Source organism: Urocitellus parryii, chromosome 5 (assembly GCF_045843805.1).
Source record: "Urocitellus parryii isolate mUroPar1 chromosome 5, mUroPar1.hap1, whole genome shotgun sequence".
Classification (NCBI taxonomy): domain Eukaryota; kingdom Metazoa; phylum Chordata; class Mammalia; order Rodentia; family Sciuridae; genus Urocitellus; species Urocitellus parryii.
This window is the reverse complement of record NC_135535.1, coordinates 194,837,275-194,858,145: the sequence shown is the minus strand read 5'-3', so window position 1 is coordinate 194,858,145 and position 20,871 is coordinate 194,837,275. Positions and strand designations below refer to the sequence as shown.

At 37.8% G+C, this 20,871-nt stretch overlaps 1 protein-coding gene across 7 annotated transcripts in view; it reads right to left on the bottom strand.

The window, feature by feature from the left end:
* Vti1a (vesicle transport through interaction with t-SNAREs 1A) overlaps positions 1 to 20,871 on the bottom strand; it is a 343,349-nt gene that overhangs the window by 144,816 nt on the left and 177,662 nt on the right. The gene's annotated exons all lie outside the window — the stretch shown is intronic.

The window sequence follows — 20,871 nt, the reverse complement described above, 5'->3', positions numbered from 1 at the left end:
GCATGTGAGAATAACCTTCCGTAGTACCAAACTGAAAACAGAGGTAGAATTAAAGCTGAAGCAATGTCCATTATATATCAGACACACATTTTAACTCAGGTAGTTGAAAAATGTAAACAGTATTTGGTAAATTTACCTATCTGGAGTATGATTAGATACAAGTTATAATTCAACCTATAGGAAGGACATAACCAACACAGCAGTAATGACTTATTGGGGATGCAACTTGCACAAGGCCACTCCAACAGACTACTGGAAAAATTGAGGAGAAACCGGGTACAGTGGTCTATTATTTTGTCATCCGGGAAGTTTGGCCTTTGGATTTTATGGGCGAAGGATAATGTTAATGATTCTGCTCCACCTTCCCTTCATCATGGTACTGCTTTGCCTGTGTAAGTCGATGTGTGTTTAGAACAATTTTGATTTCAATGTATTCTCCTGGCATAGGTGGTCATATGCTCACCAACTGTAGCTTATTGGTAGTGGAACTTTTGCTAGTTTTATACTCACCTAGAGGCAAAGACTTGTTTAATGTGTTATTAGCTACAGTATATTCTTTTTTTAAAAAAATATATTTTTAGTTGTTGATAGACCTTTTTTATTTATATTTATTTATTTATATGTGGTGATGAGAATCGAACCCAGTGCCTCACACATGACAGGCAAGTGTGCTACTGCTGAGCCACAGCCACAGCACTACAATAGATTCTTGAGTCAAGTCAAAGACAGACCTTAACAAGTAATTCAGGAGAGCTTAAGACAGTGTTTTCATCCCAGAACTTCCAAACATTTAGCTAGTACTACAGCTCAGCACATTCATTAAAAGCCACACTGCTAAGTTCCAATGAAATCTTTCCTGGTCACAACGGCACTGCAGTCTCTCCTCTGACTGTAGACCCTTCTATAAGACAGTAGGTGTGTCCTAACCTCACAAATATCCAGCTGCCTTCAATAGATTTTTTTTTTTTCAGAGTCATCCTCTATTAGCTGGGAGCTACCTTATTCTCTAAAAGAAGAATGATGATCTGCCTTTCTTACGATCCTGGCAGCCTGTCTGACTTCCTCATCAGTGTCTCACTCCTGCTCACCTTTTTCCCCTCTGGTATTGTCTCTTTACCACCCCCCCCCCAAAAAAAAAAAAAAAAAAACAGCACTCATCTCTGGCTTATCAACTTACACAAACATTCACCAAGCACCTATTATAATAATAGCAAGTAATTTAATAAAGTCATCAGGACATCCCCATGGTACTTAATTTGGCTCATGTATTCACACTGACAATCATAAGAGCAGTGACCAGGCCAACTGAGAGCCTGGCTGTGAACCTGTGCTGTTGGAGCCTAAATCCCAGTGTTGACACTAACCGCATGGCTTTGCCTTAGCTAGCTAGCTGTGTCATGTCTCAGTTGCTCAATCTCTAAAATGAGAGAAATACCCACAGCATTATATCAAAGGGTTAATGCAAGGGTTCGATAAGATAATCAACACAGTGACTGGCTCATAACAACAATAAGCATTTATTGAATGTTGATGATATAAAACAATCAATGGCCTGTGGAGACCCACTTCTACTCTAGTTCTGTTGGAACGACAAATTTTATTCATATGATACAATGTTTGTACTTTCTCACAAATTTGATATTATAGTCAAATAAACTAATCTGAGTAAAAATGTGGAAGCTCTAGAGTATCATACCGATGCATGACATTTTAAGATTCAAAGCACTGAACAAATAACCATCAGGTCCCCACCCTGTGCTGGGGTCTGGCCCAAGACAAGACCTAGCGTCTATACTCATGGAACTATGTTGGTAATAAAGACAGCACAGAGGAGTGTTTTAGCTGAGTCTGTATTTCATGGCATATCAGAAAAAGACAGTTTAATACTTTCATGACAGAAAATCCAACTAATAATGGTTACATACATAATCATAAATATATTTTTGACACCACACAAACTCTGAAAATTCTTTCACAGTATATATAGTACATTCCCAGTAAAGTACCTTCTCAGATTTTTTTTCTTTTTAGCTCTTTAGTATTAACTTCATACAAATTTAAGAAGATAAATAAGAGTTGAACTTTTTTCTTTTTTTTTACAATAAAAACTACAAATTTCAAATTTGTCATGCTGTTTTTTAAAAAATATTTTTTACTTGTAGTTGGACATAATACTTTTATTTTATTTTACTTATTTTTATGCGGTGCTGAGAATAGAACCCAGAACGTCGCATGTTCTAGGCAAGCACTCTACCACTGAGCCACAACCCCAGCCCTTGTCATGATGTTTTTATCGCTACATTGAATTCCTTTAATCAACTTAATATAGCAATTTTAATTACTTTTTAACTTAAAATTTCCAATATCTATGAGCATCATCAATCTTGTCATTATTTCAGCAAGATACCGCCTCTTATCAGGATTGACATAATAATATGTAATTGCAAAGAAATAGAAGACAGATTATTACTATTGTGTCTGTGGCCAGTGTAATGTCCCAAGTAAGTATTCAAGGAAAGAATTAACAAATGAAGTCTATGGAAGGTTTGCAGCCTCTTCCTGCTCTCAGTCCATGAGCTAGAGAAGGGATACTGGAAAGTAGATAATAGAGCCACGATTCTATCAGACTTGCTGGGGAAAAACCCCTAACTGGATCTGCAGTCTAGTGAAGAAATCAATGGAAAAAGAGGATGGCGCTGGAGAAGATAATGCTAAGTGAAGTTAGCCAATCCCCCAAAAACAAATGCCTAATGTTTTCTCTGATATAAGGAGGCTGACTCATAGTGGGGTAGGGAGGGGGAGCATGGGAGGAATAGATGAACTCTAGATAGGGAAGGGGGGTGGGAGGGAGGGGGAGGAGGCAGGGGATTAGCAAGGATGGTGGAATGTGACAGACATCATTATCCAAAGTACATGTATGAAGACATGAATTGGTGTCAACATATTTTATATACAACCAGAGATATGAAAAATTGAGCTGTATATGTGTAATAAGAATTATAATGCATTCCGCTGTCATTTATTTTTAAAAAAAATCAATAAAAAAGAAATGAAGTAAAATAAAATAAAATGACTGATTTGTAAGGGAAAAAAAAAGAGGCCAAGAGATGAGGCTGTTAGGAGTCATAAGCTATTCCTACAATTACACTGCTCCCCCAAATGGCGTGGCAATCCCGGTATTCACCTTATCTGGCAAGAGAAGAGATACTGGCAAGACCGGACACATTTTGGTCTTAACACTGAAATACCATGCATTTGTTGGGAATTCTTTTCTCATTTATTGCCTTCTACTTTTCATTTTAATGCTCTAAAAAAGAAAATTATTAAACAGATAGATTAGAAGTGGTCATTCCTATGGAATGAAGAAAAAATTCATATAAAAAGAAAGTTATTACTATTTCCTCATTATATATCAAGCAAAGCAAGATGACAAATGACAGGTTTTTTGTTTGTTTGTTTGTTTTGTGGTGCTGGGGATTGAACCAAGGGCCTCATGCATGCCAGATGGGTGCTCTACCACTGAGCCACATCAGAGGTATGATTTTATTCAGACTATCATTGGTCAGACTAGAATTCAACATTTAGGGATTATTTCATTAATAAGACAGTTAGTAACATTGTTAGGTTTATTTTTCTTGAATAATTTAATACATAATCACTACTCAAAATACTCATAAACAAAGAATACAAGCTCACAGGCCTAAACCTACTGAGTCAAAATTTTTAGTTCTTTGAACTTCCATAGGTCCTTTAATGGGAACAGCTCTACTGCATCTTTTGAAATAATCTGAGATATAATAAATTTTACAAATACTATATTTGATGACCATAAGGATCTTACTGTGATTTAGAAACAATGGAAAGCACAAAAGAAAACTAAAACTAATTTTTGTATGCTGGAATTCTACATGTCAGTAAGGCATGATAAATGAATTCCTGGAAGGAAGAGTTCCTTCCTGTAGTTCTATCCTTTCCACAGAGGTCCTGGGAATTATCCTGGGAGTACAGCATTCAAACACATAAAATGAACTGTTGTTTTTACAATTACCTACAATCAATCATATCCTTGGTCCATAGCCCTTTTTACAGGGGCACATACTCGAAAAGGGTTTTTGGCTAACATTTCTTCTCTTCCTTCATGTTTTGGAAGGTGTATACAACAGACATTCGATAGTTTCCAGTTCCATAAAGGATTTGAGAAGGGAGCAGGTAACTACCAACCTTGCAAAATGCTTCCTGAAGCACTGGCCTGCCATCATAAAATGAGACAAGACTTAGTTTAAGAAAGTTTGAAGTGATACAAGTTCCCATCATGTTGTACATACACTTATATGAAGGGGAAGGGCCTCAAACCCAGCTCACCAGAAAATGCCCCAACTGACAAATTCAAAATATAAAAACAAATTTTAGCCATCATATTACAAACAGTGCACTCTCCACAAGATACTGATTATTCCTCAGCAAAACTGTATTTAACTTTCTTTTTAAAAAACTTGTTAAGAATGTGTTTTCCAGCTGGGTGTGATGGTGCATGCCTGTAATCCCAGGGGCTCAGAAGGCTGAGGCAGGAGGATCATGAGTTCAAAGCCAACTTCAGCAACTGTGAGACGCTAAACAACTCAGTGAGACTCTGTCTCTAAATAAAATACAAAATAGGGCTGGGGATGTGGCTCAGTGGTTGAGTGGTCCTGAGTTCAATCACTGGAATGTGGTTTCCAACAAATTATTTTAGAAGGCGAAGGCAGCCAGTTGAGTCTTCTTTACATTGTTAGGAGAAGATAAGGCACTGGAAAACTTCATAAGAATTTTAGGAGCAGGTGAAAGGTGTTCACAATTACCAAGCTACTGTTTGTATGTGGGGACCTCTGTGAAGTACAGGAGTGCTTGTCAGTACCATAAGGAGCTGTTCTGAAGCATGAGTTTTTGTATGTGGATGGCAGAACACCAACCAAATGACAAACATGAGTGATATTTCCTAACAATTTGAAGTACTCAATTCTGGACATGGCTTGGGGCCTTTTGACCATTCCCCATCTAATGGGGGTGGGAGGAGGGGCTTGCTGCTTTGGAAAGCGGAGACTGTCACATAATGGCTTTCCCAGGAGGGATCTGCTTGCAGAGTGGCTGGATCAGTCACTGTCATTGAGCACACCTCTCTGGGCACTGACTCTGGTACCACATCCTAAGTAGACAAGTTCTCCTTAGCAAGTGATGTAGCGCAGGCGCGGAGTCTCTTGAGTCCCTGACAATGGAAAGGTGGGGCAACGCAGAGTTCTTTCAGCAGCTTCCATTATTTGAAATGAGACATGTGAGGAACTTCTGCTTCCAGTTAGGTTGTAGAAAGCACACAAAAGACCACTCCCATGGAAACGAGAAAAACCCAGACAAAATAATGACCACATTTTTCTGGGGGAAGTCCAGAAGATGCAAAGAAGCTCAGATGAATTCTAGAGACAGACTAGCACTTCAAATGTGGGCAAAGAGTTGGGGCAACTTTTACACCTAGTGAGGGCAAGTGCTGGGTCTGAGTACAGACTGCCTTAGAGAGAACCTCAGAGGGGCAGGGAGTCTGTCAACCTGCACAACAACACGGGCTGACAGGACTGAAGGGAGTTTAGATAAGGTCTGCAGACAAAACCACACTGCTTGGTCTGAGAATTCTCCCTTCATCCCTGTATGTGCCAACCCAGAGGCAACGGAGGAGAGGCTGGTCCCTAAAGAGAAATCAGATTGCTACCCATTCTTATGAAGCCTGTCTTCCAAGACACTGTCAGAGTTGAGTCTAAATGTGAACCAAAAAATACCTGAAACTCCCAGGTCAAACACTGATTTTTTTTTCCCCTTTAAAGTAGCACAAACACAGTTGGGAGCATAGTAGTTTCAGATAAATGCAATCTAATGAGAGATTTAGCTCAGTACCAACTCAATTTTGGGAAGAATCTGATCATATCATTCTTTGAATACAATACAATATAGTGATTCCAAAGGAAACTAAACCCAATATGCTATATTTCAAAATCTGCTATTCTTTTTTTCCTGTTTGTTATTTTGTTTCTATGTGTATTTGAAAATTTATTTTTAAAATTTGTTCTAATTAGTTATACATGGCAGTAGAATGCTTTTTGACACATACATAAATGGAGTATAGCTTCTCATTTTTGTGGTTGTACATGATGTAGAGTTACACAAGTCATGTAATCATATATGTACATAGGGTAATAATCTCCGATTCATTCTACTATCATTTCTACCTCCATGACTATTCTTTATACAATGTCTAAAATGTCATAAAATTACAGGACATGTAATAAAGTGTGTGTGGGGGATAATAAAAAGAAAACACCACTTGTATAAACAGATCAACTGACCCTAATCAATAGAGTTAGCAAATAAATGTTTAAAGATGATGATTCTGTGTTAAAATAATTTATAGGAAAAGGTAAATAAAATGGTAAAGAGATGGATTTTTCAAGAAAGAATATGAAACTCTAAAAAGAAAGCATATGAAATTCTAGAATGAAATAAGAACATCTGAAATGAGTTAACTGGATGGACCAAACTGAATAGCATTCATTGTAGTAGAAAAGCTCGTGGAACATGAAGAAAGGTTCACAGAAATCTTTCAAACCGAGCTGGGTGTGGTAACGAATGCCTGTAATCTCAGCAGCTTGGGAGGCTGAGATAGGAGGATGGAGAATTCAAAGCCAGCCTCAGCAAAAGTGAAGGCACTGAGCAACTCAGTGAGACCAGTCTCTAAATAAAATACAAAATAGGGCTGGGGGTGTGGCTCAGTGGCCAAGTGCCCCCAGCAATTCCTGGTACAAAAAAAAAAAAAAAAAAAAGAAAGAAAGAAAAAAAGAAATTTTCGAAATTGGAGGGAAAGGGAAAAACAAAAACAAAAAACACCTAACAAAAAGAACGTAGCATCAATTATTGGTTAGTAAGAAGTGGTCTTTCATACACATAATTAGATTCTCAGAAAAAGAGATTACTAGAGACAAAGGATGAAGTAAACATTTGAAGAACACATAACCAAAACTTTTCAAATTGGACTAATTTAAAAAAAGTCAACCACTGATTAAAGAAGTTTAACAAACTCAGAGCAAGATAAATATAATGAAAACCACAATCAGTCATAGTCAAATTTCTGAAAACTAAAGCTAAATAAAAGTGGGAATGATAAATAAATAAAAGAGGGAAAAGGTGCTATATATAAGAGAACATGGACAAGAATGAATGCTGAAATTTTATCAGAAATAATGTAAGAAGACAATAGAATGTTTCAAAGTGCTAAAAGGAAGAGGGAAAGAAAAAACAAGATTACCCTTATATTCCACATCCAGCAAAAATATTCTTCCAAAAAAAGGTGAAATAGAGATTTTTCTTTTTCTTCCTATATTGGGTATTGAACCTGGGGTCACTCTATCAATGAGCTACATACACAATGCTTTTTACTTTTTTAAAATTTTGAGACAGGGTCTCACTAAATTGCTGAGGCTGACCTTGAACTTTCAATCTTCCTGTCTCAGTCTCCTGAGTAGCTGGGATTACAGGTGTGCGCCACCACACCTGGCTAGGGATTTTTTACAGTTGAAAAAGAAGAGAATTATCCAGCAGAACTGTTATTGCAAATTTTAAAAGAAATTCTTTAGACTGAGGCAAATGATAGTAGATGGAAACTTGGATCTACAGAAAAGAATGATTAGCATTAGAAACAGTAAGTCTGTGGATAAACGTAAAAGTACTTCTTTTTCTGCCAGGTGTGGTGGCATAGGCCTGTAACCCCAGTGACTTGGGAGGCTGAGGCAAGGAGTCTTGCAAGTTTGAGGCCAGCCTCAACAACTTAGTGAGACTCTCAGCAGTTTAGCAAAAAGACTAGGGATATGGCTCAGTGGTAAAGTATCCCTGGGTTGAATACCCAGTACCAAGAAAAAAAAACAAACAGTATTTCTTTTTCTCTTATATTCTTTAAAAACAATTATTTAGCCACAAGTGGTGGTGCATGCCTGTAATTTCAGCGACTCAGGAGGCCAAGGAAAGAGGATTGAAAATTTGAGGCCAGCCTCAGTAACTTAGTGAGACCCTAAGTAACTTAGTGAGACCTTGTCTCAAAATTAAAAATAAAATAAAAAGAGAGCTGGGGATGTGGTTCAGTGGTAAAGCACCTCTGAGTTCGATCCCTAGTACCAACCTCTCCTCCAAAAAACCCAAACAATGAATTGAGGAATTAAAATTAAATTTAAAAAATTTAAAAAGAACATATATAGCAGCAAATATATGAAAACCATAGCACAACAGATGGAGGCACAATAAAGAGAAGTACACAGTCAGCCCTCCACATCCCCAGGTTCCACATCTGCACATCAAAAATACTTGAAATAAAGATTTGTGTCTGTACCGAACATGCACACTACTTTTCTTGTCATTGTTCCCCAACAAATACAGTGCAACAACTATTAAATAGCACTTACCTTGTACCAGGTATCATAAGTAAAACAGAGATTATTTAAAGCATACAGAAGGATGCACAGGGGTCATATGTAAACACTGTATTATATGTAGAAGGCACTTGAGCACTCACAGATTCTGGTATCTGTGGGGGTCCTAGAACCAACCTCAGTGAATCCTGGGCACCACAGGGTGACTGTACTGTTGACTGGTACTTAAGTCATATGGAAAATGTCATTATATTTATTCAAGGTAGGCTGTGATGAGTTAGGGATGGAAAGTATGATCTCTGAGTTTCCTTGCTCAATATAGCATCCACTAGTCACCTGGGAGTATTTAAATTAAAATTAATTAAATAAAATTAAAATTTTAGTTCCTCAGTAGCACTAGCCACATTTTAAGTGTTCAGTAACTATGTGTGTGGGTATTGGTTGATGAAGAAATACATCCAGAAAGAGAACGAACTCCAAATTTCCCTGATCTTAGGGTTCACTTGAAAGAAATGAACTATTCACTTGGGTTAAATATAGAGAAAATACTTCCCTTCTTTAAGCCTCAGTTTCCTTCAGCGTAAAATAAGTCTTAGTAGGGTGATCTGAGGTGCTCATTCCGGCTCTAAAATACCAGGACTCTAAATGCTCAGTGCCTCTTTTTTCTCCATAGAGTATATAAGCCACTAGAACAGGAGGACCAAATCAGGATCACAGATGTATTTTCATTCCCTGTCCCCAAGACAATGTTCTAAGAAACCCCCACAGCAATCAAAACTGAGTGCATTTAAGCAGGTCATATAGTTTCTAGTTTGCCTCAGTCCCCAACATTCAACTGTTTCGTACAGTAGTGCGCCTGGCCTCTGAGGACATTTGCATTTACTATGTACTATGAAATATTTACAACACTTTGATGATGACATTCTTAAAGACAATTAAACACTCATATAAACTGAAGGTAAACGTATGTATGCTTAGAAAAATAGCAAAAGTGTGCAGGGCCTGGTGTGTGGGTGTGTGTGTGTGTGTGTGTGTGTGTGTCTGTGTGTGTATTTAAAAGCAATTATGATTTAACATTACTCCTCAGCAGCTGAGTATGTTTTTTATTTTGCTTTGAGATGATCACATCTATCATTAAGCAATTAAAAAAATCATCAGTACTACTTTCATCAAAGTCATAGTAGCAGAACCTCCCCTTAGTTACCTGGTTTGCTGCAGATAATTAACAAACACTATTCCCAGAGTGCTCAGGCATCAGTCAATGAAGCTGTGCTACCAATAATGATGCTCTGGAATGAGCAGGTACTATGTAAATTGAGGTTGTTAAACAAAAGGAACCATGTTAATTACAGCTCCATTCAAAAATGAGAATGAATCCCTTCTATTCTACGAAAAAGACCAGAACAGCAGGAAGAAACATCCCTTTTTCACAATTCAATAAAGAATGTACAAGCCAGGAGACGAAGTAGTAGAAAACCTGAATGGGCAAAACTGTCAAAACACATTCCAAAGGCTCACTTGTGGAATTTACCAAACATGTATTTACTTAATGGACAAGGGAGATGTGTTCTTCAATGAATCACTCATTCTAAAAAAAACAAAAAGTGCTGCAAAGTATTGACAAGTGACTGGACAGTAATTAGAAAGCCTTTTTAGAAATCATTATGAGCTGAATCAGTCGCTGTCTGTGCTCTTAGTGAACTCTGTACACACTTCCATCACTGAACGTATAGCATTCTAATTATATGCATGCTCGAGAAGTCACTATTAGGTAGACTCCAGGACTTACGTTGCTAGCAACCATGTTTTGTTTTATGAAACATTATCTAAAGAATTTTTTGAACCAGTTGGCAATAACATAAAAACTTCTTAAGTGGAAGATTTCATACAGAAAGACGAGTTTCCAGTTTCTTTTGAGACTTGGACTCTGGCAACACCGAGTTCCCACTCTCCCTTGGCCAGAGGGCTAGAACTCAGGGCCACCTCTTCTCTTCAGGGCAGTGAGTTACTGACCAGTTGGCCCCTTCCTCCTTGGCCTACTTCACTCATTCTTGCTGCCTGCTTGGCTCTGGAGGACTCAGAGCCTGTGACTCCCTGCTCACATGCCCTTGGAATGCAATACTTAGAGAGGCCAGGGCTTCTTCCTCTTAGTGGATGTGCAGCTTTAAGAGGTAGGCCTCACATGCAGGTGCTCAGGAAACTTTGGCTCATGGGAATCACTGAATTTGGATATATATCTTCTACAAATTTATAAGAGAATCACAGATTTTTGTTTTGTTTTGCTTTTAGAACCAATGTAGGCTTCAGAAGTAATTGCACAGATGAGCAAACTGGAATGCAGGAAGTAAGTGTGTGTGTGTGTGTGTGTGTGTGTGTGTATGTGTGTGTTGGAGGGGAACACCCAGATTCTGTTGCTAATGACTGACAGAGATGCAATCATGGACTAAGTCTCTGACTCCTTGGTCAGTGATTTTCATAGTTAAAAAAGAAAAAAACAAACAAGACCCCAAAACAAACCCAGAACCACCACCAAAACCCCCCACAAAGGTGCCTCATTCAAAACTCCTCACAACGTGGGTGCGAAGCATCCTACTACTACACAGTTAAAACTTCACTGCCCAAGAATGGCCTTTGCAATATCGTAGACAAGAGAGGGACAGGACACAGCCTCCACATTCCCTCCACACCATCATTCCCATGTGAGGATTACAGCCTCTACAGATAGTCTATGATTTCAGGTTCTTGAATAAAACAACTTTCTGTGTCTCAGAAATGATAGAAAGGGCAAAAAAGTGCCAGAAGGACTACAAATCTTATCCAAATTTTGTGACTTTGGTATATAACTTTTTTCTTTTAGAAAATGAGTGGTGGGCCCTCATATAGGCTGAAATGCCTATCGTACTGTGACTGTCTATCTGGGCCTTTCTCCACTCCATTCATAGTAGCAAGTCAATCTATTGTTCTTAATAAATGAATCAGAGGAGATAGAAAATTTAATCCATTTGAACTTTAAGGTCTGGCTTCTTTTACTTAGCTTAATGCTTTCAAGTTTCATTTACCTTGAAGCATGCATCATCCTTTTTTATGGCTGAATGATATTTCATTGCATAGATACCACATTTTGTTTACAAATTTATTTTGGGTATATTGGTTGTGTCTACCTTTTGGCTATTTGAATACTGCTGCTATAAACATTCTTAAGCAAATATTTATCCAATTTAATGTTTTCAGTTCTTTAGGCTCTATGTCTAGGAGTGGATTCCTGGTTCATATGGTAGCTCTGTGTTTAATTTTTTGAGGAGCTGCAGAACTGCTTCCACAGGGGCTCCACCATTTCCCATTACCACTAGCTATACATGAAGGCTCCAGTTCCTCCACATCCTTGGAAGCATATGCTATTTTTGTGTTGCTTCTAGCCATCCTAGAGGGTGTGAAGTGGAACTTCATTGTGGTTTTGACTTGCATGTCCCTAATGATTAATGATGTTGAACATCTTTTCATGTGATTATTGGCCATTTGTATATCTTTGGAGGAAAAAAAAAGCTGGGTTTTTGTCATTCAGTTGGAGGAGTTCTATGTATTTAGATATTAGAATATGGGATTTGTAAATATTCCCCTCATTTTGTTAGTTGTCTTTTCACTTTGATAGTATTCTTTGAAATGCAAAAGTTTGTGACTTTGATAAAGTTCAATTTATCTATTTTTCTGTTGTTGCCTCCAGTTTTGTTGTCATATCTAAGAATCCCTTGCTACTTCCAGGCCTTGACGATTTATGCCTATATTATCTTCTAAGAGTTTTATAGTTTTCAGTTTTAAAAAATTTTTACTTTTTTTCTCTTTTTTTTTTTGTAGTTGTAAATGGACAGAATGCCTTTATTTTATTTGTTTATTTTTATGTGGTGCCGAGGATGAAACCCAGTGCCTCACACATGCTAGGCAAGCACTCTGCCACTGAGCTACAGCTACAGTCCTATAGCTTTAGTTTTTACATAAAGGTCTTTGATCTACCTTGATTCAATTTTTGTATGTGAAGTGAGGCAGAGGGCCACAGAGCTATTTTTGATTCATATTAAATATTTAGGAGTGATACATAAGAAGTTATCTTCTTATACTTTTTATATTAAAAAAAAAGACTGAAGTTTTACCCAACTCAAAGCCTGGACAAACGCTCACATAGATTTATAAAGTAAATAATATTATGTTTCATTAAATATTTCTTCATGTCTTGACATTTCTGAGTATTTCTAGATACCTAGATTAAGATAGGAGGAGGAAGCATGGATAACTGAATAAATGGGGAAAAAATTGTTGAGCCTGAAGAAACACAGGACTGTGGGTGCAGGCAGAGAAGAGTCCTGGTGCCTAAACACTGCTGAATTAGAATGCTAAGAGGCACAAAGTGTTGACCCAAAGGATGGTAAACATTCAAGGAACAGTAGGCAGGACATCTGTTGAAGACAAGAGGATATAATTAAGGAAGTGAGAAGACTGACATAAAGGGTGGCTTAAGAAATTAGAGAAATGATTAAAGTTTGGGGAAAAAATTCGGAGGCATATGTCTATTTCTTTAATTTCCCAACAAAATGTCATTTCTTCTATGTACTTATCTGAGCCCAACACCAAGGTCAACAGATAATGTGCCATACGTGCCACCACTATTAATACAAAACAGCTCTCAGGCACTAACTACTAATTCATCACAGAGCCCAGAACACGTCTTGCAACAGACCCTCTCCTTGAAATGCTCTAGGCAATCAACTCCAATTGACCAGAGTCAGCACAGTGGATAAGACCTATTTGCCATCCTCGATCTGCAGCACTGGGGTAATTTTTTCAATTGACAACAGAAACTTGACAATTGATAATTTTGTCAATCCTTCACTTTTCTGTTTCCAAGTAGTGTTTCTATCCTTGAATTTTCTGCATTTATTTGCTTAAAAAGTATGAGTGAGGTGACTGAAATTTGATCACAGTCTATGGCAAAGATTCTCAATTGGTAGAATGAATGCACAAGAATAATTTGAAAAGACTTTATTGTAGCCTGGCTAATAGAATCCCTAGCGGTGGGGTTCACCTCATGTACTCACACTTTTTCCTAAGTCATGTGAAGAACCTTGTCCTGGACCACTGACCTCCATTCCTCTACATTCTCTAGGTCCACACACTTGACTTTGATGCAGAACTTTATCCCTCTAATGCTGGGCCTTTGTATGCAAGAAGTGTTTCTATGCTATTTTAGTCAAGCTGATTTGAAGCATTCATCACATTTCTTAGATCATTCTAGCCAAAGGCTTCCATCACACTTCTTCCCCTTCCTAATTAAAAAAAATTGTTTTTGACAGTACAGGGAATAATTCATATGAATTACAGAACAATGTAATCCATGTAATACACATATATTTTTCTTTGGCCTGAATCCTAGGAAGTCCCAGGTGAATCTGCATCTTGATTAATAAAGTATTTCTTTAGGAGTTCTTCAAACACTCCCATCACCACTCCTCCCCACGCACACATGTGCGCACACATACACATATGCACACACCCCTCTTCTTACTTATTGGCTTCTGTCTTTGGTGCTGGGTTAATTTTTTTTTCCTGTTCTTGATAGACCACCCTGATATTCTATTACAAGATATTTCAAGACTGTGGAAGTAGGTGTTGCATAGGTTAACCAAGAAACAAAAGCAGGCCAGATAGTTAAAATACAGATTGCTGAGCCCCACACTCACATTTCTAATCCGGTAGGTGTGGGGTGAGACCCAAGAAGTTGCATTTCTATCAAGTAGCAGATGCTGCTGCTGCTGCTACTGCTGCTGCTGGTGGTTCCCTGGGACTAGGCTTTGAGAACCAGTGTTCTGCTGACAAAGTAAGACTGTGAAACCAAATCCAACCAGCTGTCTGTTTTTGTAAATAAAGTTTTATTCACTATGAAACACACATGCAAGCCAAATAATACTAAAATCTAAGGGAATTTATGCTATATCATAAGACGAAAAGATGAAGACCTTTTATTCCTAAATAACTCAAAAATTGAGAACCTTATGTTTCACACAATGAAACTTTGAGAAGTAGATATTAACAATACCCTCGTGAACAAATGGAGAAAATAATATAAAAAAGAATGGATGACTTTATGCTATATTTTGGCAGAGTTTTAGGGTGATGTGACTTTAGTATTATTTCTAAACCTGAGATTTTTGGAGGTGAGAGATCCAAACTGAGCCTAAATTATTGTCGTCCTTAAAAAAAGGAGCTATAGATTTCCTAATATTCATGCTATTCTTATGATATTAAAGAAAAGGCTAAATAAATATGGATTTTGATAATCTAGCTCATCAGATGGGAACTTCTGGTCAATGTCAGGTGAAGCATTTTAAGGAATTATTCAGCTTTGTAAATTGAAATATCAGTGTGACCTTAGAAGGACAGTACATAAGCAAATATGCACTCACAGACTTCTTTTAGTAAAACTCCAAAAAGATATTACTATTGTTTGCCTTTCTCAGCAAGCACTATGGCATTGGGAGTTTCTAAAATACAGAATAAAACAAAGCCACTATTGTTTCTAAATACAATAGAGAATTTATTAGACTTCATCAGCAACGCTCTATATTGAACTTATTAGCATAATTCTAAGAATTTTTAATTATATCTGAATAGGCTCTATTAGGGAATCACTAAAATTGAGTCTTTTACCAAACTTCCGCATAAAAGTATTAACAAGCTGGGATGGGACTTTTTGTAGAGGAAAACGGCATGCAGGTTTAAACCCTTGGGGATGAAAAAATGAGTTCATTCATTCAGTATATATGCAACAAAAGTTTATTGCTTACAGGCTGTGTATAAAATAACGCCATTGAATGTTTCCCTCCAGGGAAAGTGTTTTTTAAAATTGTATTTATTTATATATTTTAAAATAATTTTTGGCTCTGATTTATTGATTGCTTCATTTTATGCCAGCCACTATGCTAAGTACTTAATGGACATTGCATTGAATATTTACAACCACCATATTAAATAAATTATTATTAATCTCGATTTAAGACAAGGAATATGAGGTTCATGAAAGATTAAGTAATTTGCCCAAAGTTGGCCAGTATTCTAAACCCAAATCTGATCCCCAAGCAGATGTTTTGGCCACTGGCGTGTTCTAAGTTCTCACCAATGCCCAATATCATGGGTATTCTGGCTTAGCAATTTGGAGCTACTCTTTAGACAAACACTAACAAAAGAGGAAGCTAGAACTTTTATGTCTTCTTAAGGACAGAAGTACAAGCAAAAATGAAAAAAATCAGAAATAATTCCCTTCTATTTGGAAGAAAGAGAAGCAAGGTGAGTTTTCTAAGGCCCGAGACACTTATACATGGTCACCCACCTCCCAAACCCAGTTGGCCTATTTTCCCACCTCTGTTCTCTAGCTTCGGTTTTAGAGCACCCAGTTCTCTATCAAACATTTTCTGCATTTTTCTGAGACCTGCACCAACAGCATACTCCCTGAGAAAAGGAATAACTGCCCAATGACAAGCATGTAATGGTCATTTCTGAAGTCTGCAGTGCTGCTCTGCTCTGCTTGCACTCACCCTGGCTGCACCACCTACTGAATATCTTCACGGTCAATGGGGGTGGCAGGCTTTGATTTCACTGAGGGTTTGTCTACACTGAAGTTCAGATACTGTTCTAACTAACCATATCCCAAGCCCCTTTACCTTGCTTTTGATTTCCAGAGTTGTATTTCTTTTTTCACCTGAAGTAAAGATACCCCATCACTATAGAATTCTTGACATTTTGCTAATGCTCCTCTGTAAACATCCTGTCAGTTGTAATGGCAATTTCTAAATGGTAAGAGACCAATAGAGGACTGTGCTCCTTCCCTGTTCCTGGCCAAGGCCAATGTTCTAGAGAAGTTTCAGATAATATGACAGACAATAGCCCAATGGCTAAAAATTTTCCTGGGATAAAGTAGAAATGAATAAAGTGGAATTTCTTAACTTTCTATTTCAACCTTTTCTGTCGCGACCCCTTGCCCGCAAGGAAGACGCAACTCAGGAATCTTCTTTCAGCAGTTTATTCAGGCCCTTGATATTTCTTCTAATGTCTTTTAGCTTTTACTATTACTACTCCTACTACTACTCCTACTGCCACTACTACTACTCCCGTGTGCCCCAGCCTTAATAAAGCAGATAAAGCCCCAATGCACAACCGCCACGTGGACTTTTCTCATAGGGTGCCAAGTCACAGCGTGCCAACTCATTCTGATAAGGAGTTGTTTGTCACAGACCACAGCGGAGCCAGCGCCATCTTGTAATGGCGGCCACAGTACACAGAAACGGCTCACCACACTTTTCTTTCCTGGAAGGTCCATCCTTGGAAGTAGGAAGGCAACTTGCTGTTCAAAGTCCATTCACTTCCTCTGTCCTACTCCTCTCACTGTCACTATAATGGAATACCTGAGATAATTACTTTATAAAGAGAAAAGGCTTATTTCTCCTAACTGTTTTGGAGGTTTCAGTTCACAATCAGGGACATGTGTTTTTTTAAGTCTCTGGAGGGGCTGCTGTATTAGCAATGGCAGAGAGTGCACAATGGAGCAAAATACTCAGCTCATGGCCTGGAAGTAAAAGAGGAAGAGGCCCCAGCTCCACAGTCCTTTGAGGGGCACACTCCCAGTGACCTAAGGCCCTCCTATAAGGCTCCACCTCCTAAAGGCCACCTCCCTGGTGACCAAACCTTTAACACAATGGCCTTTGGGGACATTCAACATCTGAACTACAGCATCCTCTTAGATATACAATTAGTGCGGGCTCAGTTTTTTAAAGTTAGCATCATTATTATTTTAACGTGTCTATCAGTTTCACCTAAAAGGGACAGGGTTCATCAACTCCTAGGGTGGCTACTCCATTAACAGAGATGAAACCAGTATCTTTTCTACCTAATTGAGACATTAAGATATTACGAACTATTCTGTCATAACTAAACTCTCATCCCTAAACCATCTATTAGAACACTTAAGCAAAAAGGAAACTCTGATGACTGGACTGCTCCCCCATGCTAACTTTCTGGAGCCAATAAGGACACCTCCTCAGCTCAGTGGAGGAATACAGAACAGGCCTTGAATGTTGGTTCAGCCAAGGGTAGTACTTCACATTGCTTAACCGGAGAAAGAGAAATAATAACCTCTTCAAATCAAAAACATAATTTACAAAAGAAAAACTGAGAAAAAGAGTTATTTAACTTATCAAAGCAATGAGTCATATAAACCAATGAGAATAATATGAATCATAGGTTAGAAAGTCAGGACTAGCAGAAACACAAGAAAATACCTTTTATGTATTTAATGCAAGTCAAACTTCAGTAAACAGCAAGAGGTAATTTAATCTGAGAACTCTTTACTGGGAGGACATATTCTGTGTAGAGGCAGATGGTTTTTCCTATTGTAGCCATATTTGAATTTATGGAGACAACACTTGAGGAGATCATAAGAAATCATCTGAAACCTCCTCAAGCAGAGAATGTGTCTCATATATCTGTAGGTTCCCCATTGTGTCTAGCATGTTGCAGAGTCCATAGTAGGCATTAAATTAATATTATACATGATATAATAAGCCACACTTCAAATTATTGATGCCAGTTCAGTTTGTGGGACTGATACAGCTTGAGGATCCAGATGATAACAAAATAGAACGAAACTTCTTTTTTCACACAAACAGAAAGCTCAGGAAGCTGGTGAACAGCTCAGCAACCTAGAAACCGGCTGTGTGGAGCACTCTTTGAATACGAATTAGCAGTGGGTAATGGCAGCATATTTATGAGGTCTCTTGCCGGGTCCTTTCCTCCTGTGAATGCTGTATAATTCATTGCGCGCGCCCTGACCCCAGTGCGCTCCTGTTCTGACAAATCATACTTGATTAAGACAAATCTTTATTAGTTAGCTAGTCAACTTCCCCATTTATCACTGGCAAATCCCATTCTCCTCTTCGGGTTCAGGAAAAGTGACTGAAGCCTTAACGGGAGGGAAAAACCCCACTCAACTAGACAAAAATAAAATAAAATAAAATAAAATATTTGACATATACAGCAAATAAAACCAGAAACCTCAAAGTCTTAATAGATGATTAAACAAGTTATGTAGTAGGTATACCTTATACCCACTGACAAACTCAAATTCACTTACTACACATTTCACCCAGGCCCAGGAATTATTAATTAAGTCACCTATTTAGAAATTTTTATCTCCTGCTAAACTTACGTTTGAAAGCAAAAATGCCACATTTAAAAAAAACTGTGTTACAAAGTTGAAGCCTCACAGTACTGAAATAATAATAATAATTTTTAAAAAGACTGCTGAGAATGTTTAAGGCCCCTACCAAAAACAAAAAACAAAAAACAAACAAACAAACCCCAAATCTTTAAAAATGGGAAATAAGACAAAATGCATTAACAATTATTCTTGCGTTTTTAGTACCATAGGAAAATATCTATTTTTGAATCATGTGCTATGTATTCACGGATTTCAATGCTGGTTTACCCCAAAGATGATTTAATGTATTTATAATGGTTGATACTCATTTCAGAATTTAGTGGTACCAGAACTGTTCTCAGAAATATGACAATGAAGCTATCAGTAACAAAGAAGCACACCATGTCCTAGGACTGCCACTGAATATAATAAATAGCGTCTTCTGACAAGTTTCAGAAATTCTCTAGTTTCATGGAGGTAGGCTTTGGCATAAACCATTAACTTTCATTCCTTAGTGAGAGCAAGAGAGAGCAAGATGGAATAAAAATAAATATTGTTCAAGTTGATTTTCATTTCTCAAATTTTTACTCTTGTGTCTTGTTTCAATGGAGAAGGAAAATCCTTTTAGCTTTTTCATAAGAAGCTTCCAAATGACTCAAACATGTAACTAATGTGAAATCTCAATATTCCCTTTTAAATCAATGCAAAACAACATGTAATTATCTGACAAAGAAAATTTCTAAGTGAGATCTTATACACTGTACACCAGTGATATACAAATCTACATAGAAATGTCAAGACTTTTAGTCTTGACAACTTTAATGAAATGTCAGTTAATGCTATATGATATATACATCATATATTACCTTAATGATGTCCTGAAGTATTAAATGGAAGGCAACATTCAAAAACATTTTACATGTTGGGGCAGTTTTCCTTTTGCCAAAATTTCCCATTTAGAAAATGTGGATACATCTTGAGAAATGAGGTCAGAGCTTGGTATGAGAGACTTCAAAAGAACACCCAGTACGGTGGGAAATGGTGTGTTGATGATTTTATAAGCAGACTGACTCTGATTATATCTATGGATTCAGAGGATCACGCCTGCACAATCCCTCCCCACTCTACAGGTCTTTCATCACGATCTCAAAGCACTGACCAATTATTCTGAAAGTGAGTTGCCATGGTCCTGATGGAAAAATCTTTATTTCATTTCGGGGGTGGCCTGGAGAGTTCAGCAGTTTATAAGATGCCCAAAGAAGTAAAAGAAAAGTTTTGAAGTCACTTTCAAGAAAGAATCCTATGGATTCTTTACCTATTTTTTCCCCCTTAGAAATTCCCAAGGAGAATGAAGCCTCCCCAAAAGTTTAAGCAATCTGCCCGTGAAGGCAAAATTTAGGTCATAGGTAGGATTAGAATTCAAGTCAATAAAATAATTTTTGAGAGCCATGTGGAGGAGCTATGAGGATATAATAAGGAAAAAAGTGTGTCCCAACATCTAGCAGCTCAGACCCAAGTGGGATGGAGTGACATGAAAATCACCAGCAGCAGGAAAAAGCACGAAACACCTCACAGTGCACACAGGAATATGTCACTGCCAGATCAGCTAATGTAATAACACAGTCCTTTTCATAAAATTTCTCATCATCCTTGCTAGCCACTAAGAAGGCACATTTCCTGACCCCCACCCAAGCTTCCTGCCCCCACACTCATGTGAATCTGCTTCACAATGATGTTGACATCTTTTGACATAATTTGAAACCTCAGTGTCTGGGGCTGGGGTTGTGGCTCAGTGGTAGAGTGCTCGCCTAACACATAGGAGGCACTGGGTTTAAACCTCAGCACCATATAAAAATGAAATAAAGATATTGTGTTCACCCATAACTTAAAAAATAAATAAATAGTAAATAAATAAAACCTCAGTGTCTACTGACAACCTATGGCTGATACACTACTGTGGGCCCACCTTTCTTTTCAAATCTTACAAGACAAAGTGAAGAAACAATGCTTCCTAGTTGGTTTTCTTTCTCTTCCTTTCCTTTTCTTCTTCTTCTAGAAAAAATTTACTGGTAACAATATTGAAAGGCATCTGATTCAGCTACTCCCAGTTACAAACATACATCTATCAAGTGACACATAAATCAAAGTGAATGACAAGAAGACAACTCCCCACCCCTGGCAATACTTTGGCATCAG